The sequence below is a fragment of the Canis lupus genome, chromosome 3, assembly GCF_011100685.1.
Source record: "Canis lupus familiaris isolate Mischka breed German Shepherd chromosome 3, alternate assembly UU_Cfam_GSD_1.0, whole genome shotgun sequence".
Lineage (NCBI taxonomy): Eukaryota > Metazoa > Chordata > Mammalia > Carnivora > Canidae > Canis > Canis lupus.
The window spans coordinates 47,020,864-47,033,809 of record NC_049224.1 but is presented as its reverse complement, the minus strand read 5'-3'; positions in this window follow the sequence as shown (position 1 = coordinate 47,033,809).

Genomic DNA, 12,946 nt, shown 5'->3' with positions numbered 1-12,946 from the left:
AGCCTTCAGGATTTCATAAGTACTTATATTTTCTTTTTAATTGAATAATTCAAACTTGAGATCATTCTATGCAAAATATTTGTGGACTGCTTTCCCTTTTCACCTGTAAATATATTGGGAACATTTTCTTATGCTAGCAAATAGCTTTCAGAGGCATAATTTTTAATGGCAGTATAGTACTCTTTGAATTAACATTACACAGTTGATTTAAAAAAAACTACGTTGCAGGATGCCTGGGTGGCTCAGTGGTTGAATGTCTGCTTTTGGCTCAGGTAATGATCCTGGGGTCCTGGGATAGAGTCCTGTGTCAGGCTCCCCCCAGGGAGCCTGCTTCTCCCTCTGCCTATGTCTCTGCCTCTCTCTCTCTCTCTCTCTGTCTCTCATGAATAAATAAATAAAATCTTTTTTAAAAAGAAAAACTATGTTTCTTCTGATTAAAGAGGATAGTGCTGGTTCTAGTCATTCTCAAGGAGTTATTGATTTTCCAGTATTAGGACCCCCCTGTAAGCACCAGGAGAAAAACAAAAGTTCTATGTGTGTCCTTTGTCATTCCCAAAGTAAAAGCGAGAAGAAAAGCATTGTCTTAGCGAAGGCACGTTTGATTATATGACTGCCTGTGAGTGAGTGAGTGTGTGTGTGTGTGTGTGTGTGTGTGTGTGAACAGAATGGTAGAAAGGAAAACCGATTTGAAAGTCCTAATATTGCCAAGAGGCCAGTCCTAGAACTGCTTTGCTATCTTATTGGGATGTGAGGGGCCCTGGAAGGAAGCCAAGAAAGCCAAGTCATTGAAAACAGCCTAGGGATGGGGGTGGGGGTGTCATACTGCCTGGGTTCCTATCCGGGATTTACTTCTCACAAATTTTGTTATTTTGTGCTTTTAGTGCTATACTAACTCTTTTGTTAGTGTTTTAGTTTCCTCCTTTGTAAATTGGGATAAAAACAATGAAAATTAGATGAGTTAATACATGTAAAGTTCCTAGAACAGTGCCAGGCACATAGTCATTTTACAGTAAATGTTGACAACTACTATTACTCAGGACTCCGATGAAAGCTCTGGAAACTCAACCCACAAAATCATGAGGATTTGTACACAGTAAATTCTGCACATGAGGTGCCCACATAGCACACCTAAGGATGCTGGTGATAGAAATGCCTCCTGTCCATCAGGAGACAGGCTGGAGTGGAGGAAGGCATCAGTGGCTGGACACAAAAGAGAAAAGCCGGGAAGCAGAAGGGTGGCGCCTGACCCTCAGCTTTGTGGAGGAGTTCAATTGTGTTGGCACTTTTTCTGAGGACCAGTGACTTTCAAGAAAAAAAAAAAAAGTCTTCTCTTTCTGCTGTATCTAGCACCAAGCACAAAATGAACTTTTTTTTAAGATTGATTGATTGATTGATTGATTGATTGATTTATGATAGACATAGAGAGAGAATGAGAGGCAGAGACACAGGAGGAGGGAGAAGCAGGCTCCATGCCGGGAGCCCGATGCGGGACTCCATCCCGGGACTCCAGGATCGCGCCCTGGGCCAAAGGCAGGTGCCAAACCATGAGCCACCCAGGAATCCCCCACAAAATGAACTTTATATGATAGGTGATAGAAAATTCTAAAGGAAGATAATCATGCAACTTCATGTTCATTTAGCAGAGAATGCCAAAGGATCATTCCATTAAAAAATACCAATTTATTGAGGCACCTGGGTGGCTCAGTCATTTAAGCATCCAGCTCTTAGTTTCGGCTCAGGTCATCATCTCAGGGTCGTGAGTTCAAGCCTCATGCTGGGCTTTGCTCTCAGCAGGAAGTCTGCTTGGGATTCTCTCTCTCCCTCTTCCTTTGTCCTTCCCCCATTCTTCTGCTTGAGCTCTCTCAAATAAATCAATAAAATATTTAATACAAACAATTAAAAAGAAATACTTACCAGTTTATTTGTAATCTTGATTCACTCACACTTAATTTTTTTCCCTTCATTTTACATCTAATCCAGTTTGATACTTCTCTTATTGCTGACATGTAACCAAATTCTCAAAAAGAAATATGCTGGCATCAAAGTTATAAGAATAACTGTTGTCACTTAACTGAACTGAGGTGTTTACTCGACTCCAGCTGTTTTCCAGAGAGATATTTACTTCTCTTAATTATACAGAAATTAAAATGACCAAAATAGTTCTTGTCCTATTGTTAAAGTTTAGGGAAAACATCCCTTAATTCTTAGTGTAATTTAAGACAAATGACTCTGGTACCTTGAGACCTGCATTTTTGTCTTCTGGCCCTAAGAAGGTATATAACCCCGTCATTGCAAGGTAATCAAACTCCACATACACTACTGAACAATGTGATGGTCCTGGGCATGGGAAGGACTTCATTACTGCTTTCCGGTTGCTGACAGCCTGGTTGAAAGTCACAGAGGAAGGTGTTCACCTAGACTAGGTGTTAAAATCTTTACCTGAAAGGTATACGTGGCAGAACAGGTGAGTGGATCTTACAGAATGGCCATTTTAAAGTACAGGAATGGTTTCATGGGGAGAGACAAGAAATGCTAAACCTAGGTGGAGCCAAAGGGAGAGCTGTTAGAAAGTATGCATGGGGCTGTGTTGTAGGCGAGTGTTCCCACTCCACCCCGCCCCCACCCACGCCAGGTGTGCTGCTTTCTATCTCTCTCCAGTCTATCTTTGCTTTTCTCTGGGTCCCTTTCTATTTCTCTTTGGAGGAGCCTCTTAACTATTATTCTTTTAATACAGCTTCTTCAACCTGCTTCTCTGCATGCCAGTTCATGTGCTTTTTGGTACACATGGCAGATCTGGCTACTCTAAGACTCCAGGAGGGTTCTCTCAGTGCCAGTAGTAGCAGAGATAGGTTATAAAATTAGTCTCAATTCCAGATACCTGGAACAGTGTATTTGGCTCAGCTCAATCAATGGCTCCTCGTCAGCTTCTGCCCCAGTCCACTCCAACCAGTGAGAGGTGGGTATCCATTGCTGTAGGGTCCATCCTGAGGGTGAGGATGGGTAACCACCTAAAGAGCTATCTCCTGAAAAAGCAGGCACTCTACACTCTACATATCTTGGTTCCTTCCCTCTCCTGCCAGCCTCTTGTTAAAGATGTGGATTCCCGTCAGTGATCATTGTCTGACAAGTGCCAGTGGTGATTGGCCACTAGCTTCAATTGGGTCATGAAGATGCTGTGTGGCCATCAGTGCCTTAGCTATCAGGCAACACGGCTCCACTGACCTACCCACAGGGGAGAGTCAGGGTTCAGCAAGTGGTTGCATCAGCAGAGAATCTGTAACATTGGCCTTGCCTTTCTGTTTTCCCCTCTTCTCATGAATCCTCCTATTTTGGAAGTGGTTTTAAGTAAGTATGGCTTAGATGATTAATAGAAATAATAATTGCTGATATCTACATGGTATTTTATGGTATTAAAAAAGATTCCATAGATCTCAAATATCACACAAATCTTATCTTATTTATTGCTTGGCAAGTGGGCCAGATACTCTGCTGTATCCTGGCGTATAGTGGAGAACCAAATATTGGAGAGAAAAACCATACAACATTCAAGTGTCTGCATGTGTGTGTGTGTAAATATAATTACCTTTGTAATAGTGTTAGTGCTATGAATCTAATAAATAGAGTGTTTAAAAATCAATAGGGAAATGATGGTAAAACAGTGAACTGAAGCCTAAAAAAGAACTGGCAATATGAAGAGCATTCGAGGCCCAGGTGCCACTGCGCATGATGGCATCAAGGCAGGACAAAATGCAAGGTTTTAAAGGAAATTAAAGGGGAGCAATGTGCCTGGACCATGATGAGCAAGGTGTGAGGGAGTCAGGAGAAGGGTGGATGGAACCAGTTCTTGCAGGGCCTTGAAGACAATGGTTAAGAACTTACATTGGCCAAGGTCATGGTTAGAAATTTTATGAGCAATGTGAAACCATTGGGGTGTTTTGGGCTGTAGAATGGAATTAGATTTGTGTTTCTAACTGGTTGCTATGGGGTAAGTAGTGGGGATAGTCCAGGCTATTTGGACCAGGGCTCTCCTTATCTTCAAGCAATTCCACTTACTAGGTTCCTGGCATTTCCTAGCACTTTTCTAAATATCTGGTGCAAAAACCCAAACTGCTTAATGCATAAACCACAATGTTTATTCCTCTCATGCAAGACTGCTCTTACATTTGCTCCAAAAAAAGGGAAGCCAGTGTGTCCAGCCATGCAAGTTCCATCAGCTTCTCAATATGCTGGGAGAGTGGAAGACTTGTGCGCTCTGCTGAGCCTACTGGTGAGTGCCTGCCTAGACCAAGTGGTGCTGGTAAATATTTTCCCAAATGCTTTGCAACAATCTCACAGCTCCTGTGCAGAAAATGAACCAGAGAGGAGAAGGCAGATCCCCACCTGGGTAGATAAATAATGATGCTGAGTGAAGGACTGTTCAGGGCTGACCTGTGTTTCCCCCAAATTCATATGTTGAAGTTCTAACCCCCAGTACCTTGGAATGTGGCTGTATTTGGAAATAGGGCTGATTTTAAAGAATTGATTAAGGTAAGATGAAGTCATTAGGGTGAGCCTTCATCCAATATTACTGGTGTCTTTATAAGAAGGATAATCTGGACACCGAGAGACAACACACACATGGAGACACAAGGGTAGATCATGTGAAGATACAGAGAGAAGATATTCATGTGCAAGCTAAAGAGAGAGAACTCTGAAGAGGCTGAATCCTTGATCTTGGACTTCTAGACTATCTCACTTCCTCTCTTTCTGTTTCTCTGTGTGCAGGTACCAAGGAAAGGCCATATGAGCACACAAAGAAAAGGTAAACCAAGAAGAGAGGTCTTTCCAGATGCCCAACACTGCCAACACCTTGATCTTAGACTTCCAGCCTCCAAAACTGTGAGAAAATGAATGTCTGTTGGTTGAGTCAGTCAGTCTGTGATATTTAGTTATGGCAGCCCAAGCAAGTTAACGCTGGGATCTAAGTCAAGAAGAACAAAGGAACTTAGCAAACTTAACATCCAAAATCAAATAATCCAGTCAAGAAATGGGCAGAAGATAAGAATAGAGATTTCTCCAAAGAAGACATATAAATGGCCCCAGACACATGAAAAAATACTCCACATCACTTGTAATCAGGGAAATACAAATCAAAACCACAGTGAGATATCTCCTCACACCTATCAGAATGGCTAACATGAACTCCAGGAAACAACAAATGTTGACGAGGATGTGAAAAAAGTGAAACCCTCTTATACTGTTGGCGGGAGTGCAAACTGTTGCAGCCACTCTGGCAAACAGTGTGGAGGTTACTCAAGAAGTTAAAAATAGAGCTACCCTATGACCCTGAAATTGCACTACTAGGTGTTTACCCAAGGATACAAATGTAGTTATCCAAAGGGGCACCTGCACCCCAATGTTCATAGCAGCAATGTCCACAATAGCCAAACTGTAGAAAGAGCCCAGATGTCCATCAACAGATGAATGGATAAAGAAGGTGTGGTATGTATATACAATGGACTATTACTGAGCCATCATAAAGGACGAATACCCACCATTTTCCTCGACATGATAGAACTGGAGGGTATTATGCTGAGTGAAGTAAGTCAATCAGAGAAAATTATCATATGGTTTTATTCATATGTGGACTATAGGAAACAGCATAGAGGATCCTAGGGGAAGGGATGGAAAAAAATCAGAGAGGGAGACAAACCATGAGAGACTCTTAATTATAGGGAACAACTGAGGGTTGCTGGAGGGAAGGTGTGGGGGGGATGGGGTAACTGGGTGATGGGCATTAAGGAGGGCATGTGATGGAATGAGCACTGGGTATTGTATACAACTCATGAATTATGGAATTCTACATCTGAAACTAATGATGTACTATATGTTGGCTAATTGAATTTAAATTAAAAAAAGAAGAGCGAAGGACAAAATCCAAGAGGCTGACAAGAGCTAACTAAGATAGGGACAAAGGCTGTGAGCTCAGCAATGGAGTCATTAGTAAGGTCTACCTATTCTTCCAGTGCTTCTTTTTAAGGCACAAGGCTGGACTGTATTTCCTCCACCCTTTGAAGACAATGGTGGTCCTTTGACTTTATTTGGCCAAAGGAATGTGAATGAAGGCGACATGTGCCCTATCCAGACAGAAACTTCAAGAGCAGTGTTCTTCACACTCTCCTTTCTCTTCTACCATGGTAATGGACGATGTCTCCCATAGTGGCTGCTCTGTTAGCTTGGGTTAACGAGTAGGGTTATGGGAAACAGTTCCCCATGAACCTGTGAAGGATGTATAGTATGGCAGAGAAATGAGTCTTGGTTGTTCAAGTCACTGAAAAATTGTCACCATGGTTGAACCTGACCTATCTTGAGTGATGCACCCATAACTACTGAGCTTCTCCACTCATATGTGGAGAAAAAGCAGAAGCAGCTCACACTGAGGAACTTCAGAAAACACTCCAAGCTATGATGCAGATGTCACCAATGCACCCACTCAAGATCTGGCATGCTAATCCAAGAGCCTGGCTGAGATTAGTGAGCATTTGACAGCTGAACTCACACAGGGACTGTGACTCTCCATGTGCTACTTGCAAACACAACATTTGCCCACATGCTAGATAGTATTGTCCATTCATTCCATGTCTCGTGATAAAACTGTAAGACTCAGTGTTTGTCTGGTAGTTCAGTTATTTCGGGGAGCTCTTGGGCAAAAGTGGAAAGACCAAACTTGCAGTGTTCCCTGAACCTTGTGATTCCTGAATGTGTAGGAGAAAATGCACTCATGCAAATAGTATAATAAGATTAATTTGAAAGGAATAAGATATAGAAGCAACTATAAGAAAAAAAACCCCAACAATATAATACACCAAGTGTAGGGATTAAACTGGTGATTGCGGTTGAAGATAACATTTGGTCCCACACATCCTGGCCTTTGCAGTGAAATTCTGGTTTAAGGTTCTTGGAACAACAACAACAACAACAAAAGATCCAGAAGATCTGGATTCAAATGTGAGCATTCTCACTAACTAGTTATGTGATTCTGGACCAGTCACTCATTTTAACGAGCCTCATTTCTTTTGTACAAATGGGAATAATAATATTAATGTCACAAGGCAACTGTAAAGGCACATGAAGTGATTTGTGTAAAACATCTGCATGCTGCCTGGTTCAGTTAGAGTTGGTTTCCTTCCTTTTTCCCTTTTTCTTCTCTCCCTCCCTTCTTTTTTCTTGAGTAAAGAAAGGGCAGTACTGGGGAGATGTTCTCAGAGCAGTGATCAAGGGCTCCTCTTGTAACATGACTCAGTTCTCCTCAAGAACCTCCATGTTCTATGAGAGACTCCTAACTCTGGGAAATGAACTGGGGGGGGGGGTGGAAGAGGAGGTGGGCGGGGGGGGTGACTGGGTGACGGGCACTGAGGGGGGCACTTGATGGGATGAGCACTGGGTGTTATTCTATATGTTGGCAAATTGAACACCAATAAAAATATATATATATATATATATATATATATATATATATATATATATATAAAGAACCTCCATGTTCTGTTTCACCTTCATCTTTCAGCCTAACATGAGCAAGACCCGCTCCTGGGGTCTCTTTCATACGTTGGTAACAGATTATACAAGACCATCTTGTTTGTGCCAACATGCTGGGTTATGTTTCTAGTCTCTATTTTTAAAGGAAATTATTTATGAAAATCTCCAGTGATGTGCTAGCACATCCACTGCAGGTGCATGATTGATACTCACTCTATGGACCCACTCTATGGACCAAATTATTTTATTCTCATAGCATTCCTTTACCCTCACTCAAGCATGGTGCCATATTTGTTGCCTTTTCATGTATAGCCTACTGATCAAGTACCCAGTTCAAAGTGCCCCATCTAAGACAGAGATGGCCTTTGAACTAACTCTGTGCTACATATGTCAGGGAAAAAACGTAACAGAGCAGTGACATCAGCTCACATATGATTTCTATTTTTTTAAGTCTATTCTTAGAAATGTGGATTTAAAAAAAAACATATATTTATTTATTTTAGAGGGAAAGAGAGAGACAGTGAGAGAGCACAAGTGGGAGGGGCAGAGGGAGAAGGAGAGAGAAACTCAAGCAGACTCTGCACAGAGCATGGAGCCTAACATGGGGCACTCTCTCAACCCTGAGATTACAACCTAAATTGAAATCAAGAGCTGATAGCTTAACAGACTCTGTGTCACCCAGTCTCCCTGGAAGTGTGCATTTACAATGATTCTATATACTTCTCTCAAATTTAGAATGTAAAGGTGATAGATGACATTAAATAAATTTGTGATTGCCTTCAAATGCGAAAAAAGTCCAAATCAGAAACATGCACCTCAGCCATTATGCACGGCAACCTAAGGACTGCAGTGGTGGCAGGCTGGTGAATCAGACACTCGCCCACCTGCCTGGTCCCCACACAGCTGACTCTTGCTGTTCCATTTCCAGGACTGCTGGGCCTGATAAGAGAGAAGGGGCTATCAGGATGACTCCAGTTGTACATGACTTTTTCATTATTCTTTGAATTGTTAAAGCCCCTGGGTTACCACTTTCTAATCTGGCCAGAGGTATTGGTGGGGCTTAGGGGAAGGCGGGGATAGAAAGGAAAATCTTTAGAAAATTGGAATATGCAACAGAAAAAAAATCCTTTGTGAAAAAATAAAGAGCTATGAGAAATGTATTGAAACATTATATAATGAGTACTATTCTAAATAGTGGCTTGGATTTTATTTTGTGTCAAATTAGTATGTCTTAAACATCTCTAGGTCCTGAGAATTGTGGTTGGTGTCTTGTGCTGCTGAAATTTGATTTGATTGATCCAAACTGGGTTTTGGAGATCCTCTTGGCAATAAACCATTAGAAATACTTTTTTCCTCTTTGCTTTGATGGCTTTAGAAGTGAAATTGTCCTCCATGGAGCATCAGCCATGCTTTTGTACCTGGTCCATGGGGCATGTTAACGCAAATAACACAGATTTTAAAATGGAAAATGTGGTGTACTTTGTCTGTTTGTGTTTCTTTAATTTATTCTTCATTATGTTTTTAATGCAACTCAGAATTCTTAATTCTGAATGACCATTATCCTTACATTTATTTATGTATTAATTTAACATTTTAAAAATGAGTGACTATCCCCCATGTGCCAGGCACTGTTGTAGGCACTTGGAAGATAATGAATAAAACAGACAGAAGATCTCAGCTCTCATGGACTTACTATCTCCAGGAGGTGACAGAAAATAAAAGTAAGTACAAAATGGTAAGTTATATGGAATGTTAAAAGATGTGAATACTACAGGAAAGTGGAAAATCAGAACATGATAAAGGGATCAGGAGTGCCTTGTGAGAGCAGGTTCAATTTTAAGATGGTCACTGAAGATGACAGTTGAGCAAATATTTGAAAGATTTGAGGATGTTAGCCACATGATTATCAGGGCGAGGTGTCTTTCAGGCAGAAGAAGGACTACCAAGTGTAAAAGCCCTAGTGTGTTTGCCATATTCCAGGAACAGCAAGAAGGTCTCCTGACCTTGGAGAAGAGTAAGTAGATGGGAAATAATGGGAATCGAGTCAGGAAATATAACTGGTCCAAATGGGCAAGGGTAGAAGACCATATAGGTTGGTCCATAGAAGACAGCATAAAGACTTTAACTTGTACTCCATGTAAAATGGCAAGTAACTGGAGTCCTTTGAATAGAGAGTTTTATAAGAATCATAATTATTTTCTGCTCTTGGATGGGCTTCACTTTGCAATTCTTATATATGTCAAGGTGTCAAACTCATCAGAGTTCAGCCACCAACTACAAAGGAATGTGCAAATGGCTGAAAGTTGTTTTGAATTGTATACCAGGCTTTTCCTAAGCAACAGGTTTTCCCCATTATTAGTGGGTGCATTCTTATTGCTCCATCATGCAAAGAACACTTATGAAATTGTCACTTTTGTTTTGTACATCTTACAGTTTGGTTTACGGATTTTGTCTGAATACTATTCAGGTTAGGTCTTAAAAAAAAAAAACAAACGCTACATTAAATTCATTATTTCCTTCATTCTGTTACTCCAAACTTTGGTTTTCTTTAGTTGCCCAAATATCTTATAGTGAGGTATTAATTCTAGAAGATGTGAGTAGATGTTAGGGGAAAATGCTTTGTGGTTAAATGGATTTGGCAACCTCTGGCTTCTTAGGCTATAGATTATCTGCTGATTTACCCCATTGGCCACATTCCCTAGGTTTTTCTATAAGTATATATATTTGCTAAGATTTGCTTTGGTGATTTGCAAACAGTCTTTATTGGTAGATTTTGTTTTCTCTAAGAAAATACTGATATTCAATTACTTGGTGGTTTTGTTTTCAATTTGGTTATTATTTTCTGGCTTTATTAATCACATAGTTAGAAAATTCAGCCTGTGTTATTTCAAAAGCTTAGATTTTTTTGTTCTTAACGAAATAACGAATCCATTTTTTGTGGATATTCTATTTCATTCTTAAAAAATGATTTTATTTATTTACTTGAGAGAGAGTTAGAGAGCATGAACATGGGGAGGTTCAGAGGGAGAAGCAGACTTCCCACCGAGTGGGAAGGCTAATGGGATACTGGATCTCAGAACTCCAGGATCAAGACCTGAGCTGAAGGCAGATCTTTAACTGACTAATCCACCCAAGTGCCCTGGATATTCTATTTCTAATAACACTTAAAAAAAGATGCACTGTTACTTCTACCTCATTGTCAGTGAATCAACTCATTCTTTTGATAACTAGTAAGTACAGTCAGAGAATTAAGCACTTATCCTGTTTTTACTATGTAAAATGTATCCATTTCAGAATTAAGGCTGCCAGATAAAATTTTAGAATGCCGATAAGCAAGTAGAGAATTATTATTAAAATGTGTTCTAAATATTATACTAAAAATTATTTGTTGTCTATTTGGAATTCAAATTTATCAGTATGATCACAAACACACATACACACACAGACACCATCAGAGTTTCACACTTATATAACTGAAAACATGAAAAAGGAACAAGGGACTATAAAATAGCAGTAAGGCATATTTTAGAAATAATGAGACAGAATTTCCAGATAGGACATAAAAGATAAAAGATAAAATTAAACAGCAAAATTGACATATCAAACAGCAGATTTGAAACCACTGAAGAGAAATTAGTAAACTAGAAGATAATTCCAGTGAAATTACCCAGAATGCAGTCCACAGAGATGTAGAGATGAAAAATATGGAAGAGGTATTAAGATATAGAAAGAGTAAGAAAATACATAGTACTTTTGACTTCCAGAGGGAGCTAATAAAGAGAATGGAAAAAGGATAATTTTCAATAATAGGTAAATATTTTTTGAAATTATGGAAAGAAAACAAACTTCAGATTAGGTAGCCCAATGAACTCCAAGTAGAATGGAGAAGCAATATGGACTTAATATATGGTAACAAAACCACAAAATATAATGGTCAAGAGACTCACCTATGTGCTTGTTATATGAAACATAATTGAGACATAAAGGCACAGAATGGCCGAAATTAAAATAAATAAAAATATCATGCAAATACTAACCAAAAGAAAACTCATGTGTTTATATGAATATGAATCAAAATAAAGTTTAAGGCAATACATATTGCCGGAGACACTTCATAAGGCTAAAAGGAACAATTTAAGAGGAGGATATAAAAATCGAATAGCCTGTACCTAATATCATTGTTTCAAATTACACAAAGAAAAGGTTGACAAGAATTGATGAAAGCAGTCCTCACAGTCATTACCCAAGGCTTCTCTTCATATACACTGAGTAAGCTCTCTTAACTTTAGGAAAAGCACTGAGGCTGAAAGAGCATCATTGGTACTTGATATGAGATGTTGTCTGTGTGTACAAAAACTTTCCAGCACAGGAGTTAGGTGACTCCATTGGTTAAGTGTCAGCCTTTGACTCAGGTCATGATCTCAGGATTCTGGGATTGAGCCCTGCATAGGGCTCCAGGATCAGCAAGGAGTCTGCTTCTCCTTCCCTCTCTCCCTCTGACACTCACCTCCATTCATGCATACTTTTTTCTCTCTCTCAAATAAATAAATAAAATCTTTAAAAACAAACAAAAAATTTTCCAGCACAAATAGAGCTAAAGTTAAAAATGAACTGAGGAGATACGGGATAGGACACAAAAAGTGTTTGCTCAACTGACTTAAGAAAATGCTAATGGATGTTTTTTAGGCAAAAGGAAAATGATATCATAAGGAAGCACGGAGATGCAGAAAAGAATGAAAAGCAAAAGAAAAGATAACTATACAACTCAATCTTAATGAAATATTGGCGTTATAAGTCAATAATGGTAATGATGATGACATTTTGTGAGGGTTAAACTATATACAAACAGACAATATAGTACATAAATTGAGATATGGTAAATGGGGTTAAAGCGTTTTAAATCTCTTGAATTGGTAGGATTAGATAAAAATGTTAACTTACACTAGACTGTAATCAACCAAGAACATTTGTTTAAATCTTCAAGGCAACTATTAACACAGTAGTAAAATCATGTAAAACCAGCAAGTTGTTAGAGGGGGTAAGGGATAGTAATACCCTGAGGGAAAAGAAAAAAGAAATACAGAACAGATGAGACAAATTGCCACAAGAAAAAGATGATACATACAAAATCGAACATATAAACTTTCCTTAAATGAAGATTAGGCTAAATATTTCAGCTAAAAAGAAAAGAAATTCAGACTAAATTGGAAAACAATCATTTGCTGCCTATATGAAACACATTAAGTTTGGAATTCAGGAAAGAAAGAGATGGAAAAATGTTTTATGTGAATCCTAATCAATAGCAAACCAGTGCAATGATGCTAACATCGGACAATATAGATCTTAGGAAACAAATATTTTTAAAGATCAGGACTGATTATTTCATAATAATAAAAGGTTCAGTTTACTAGGAAGACTTATACATTCT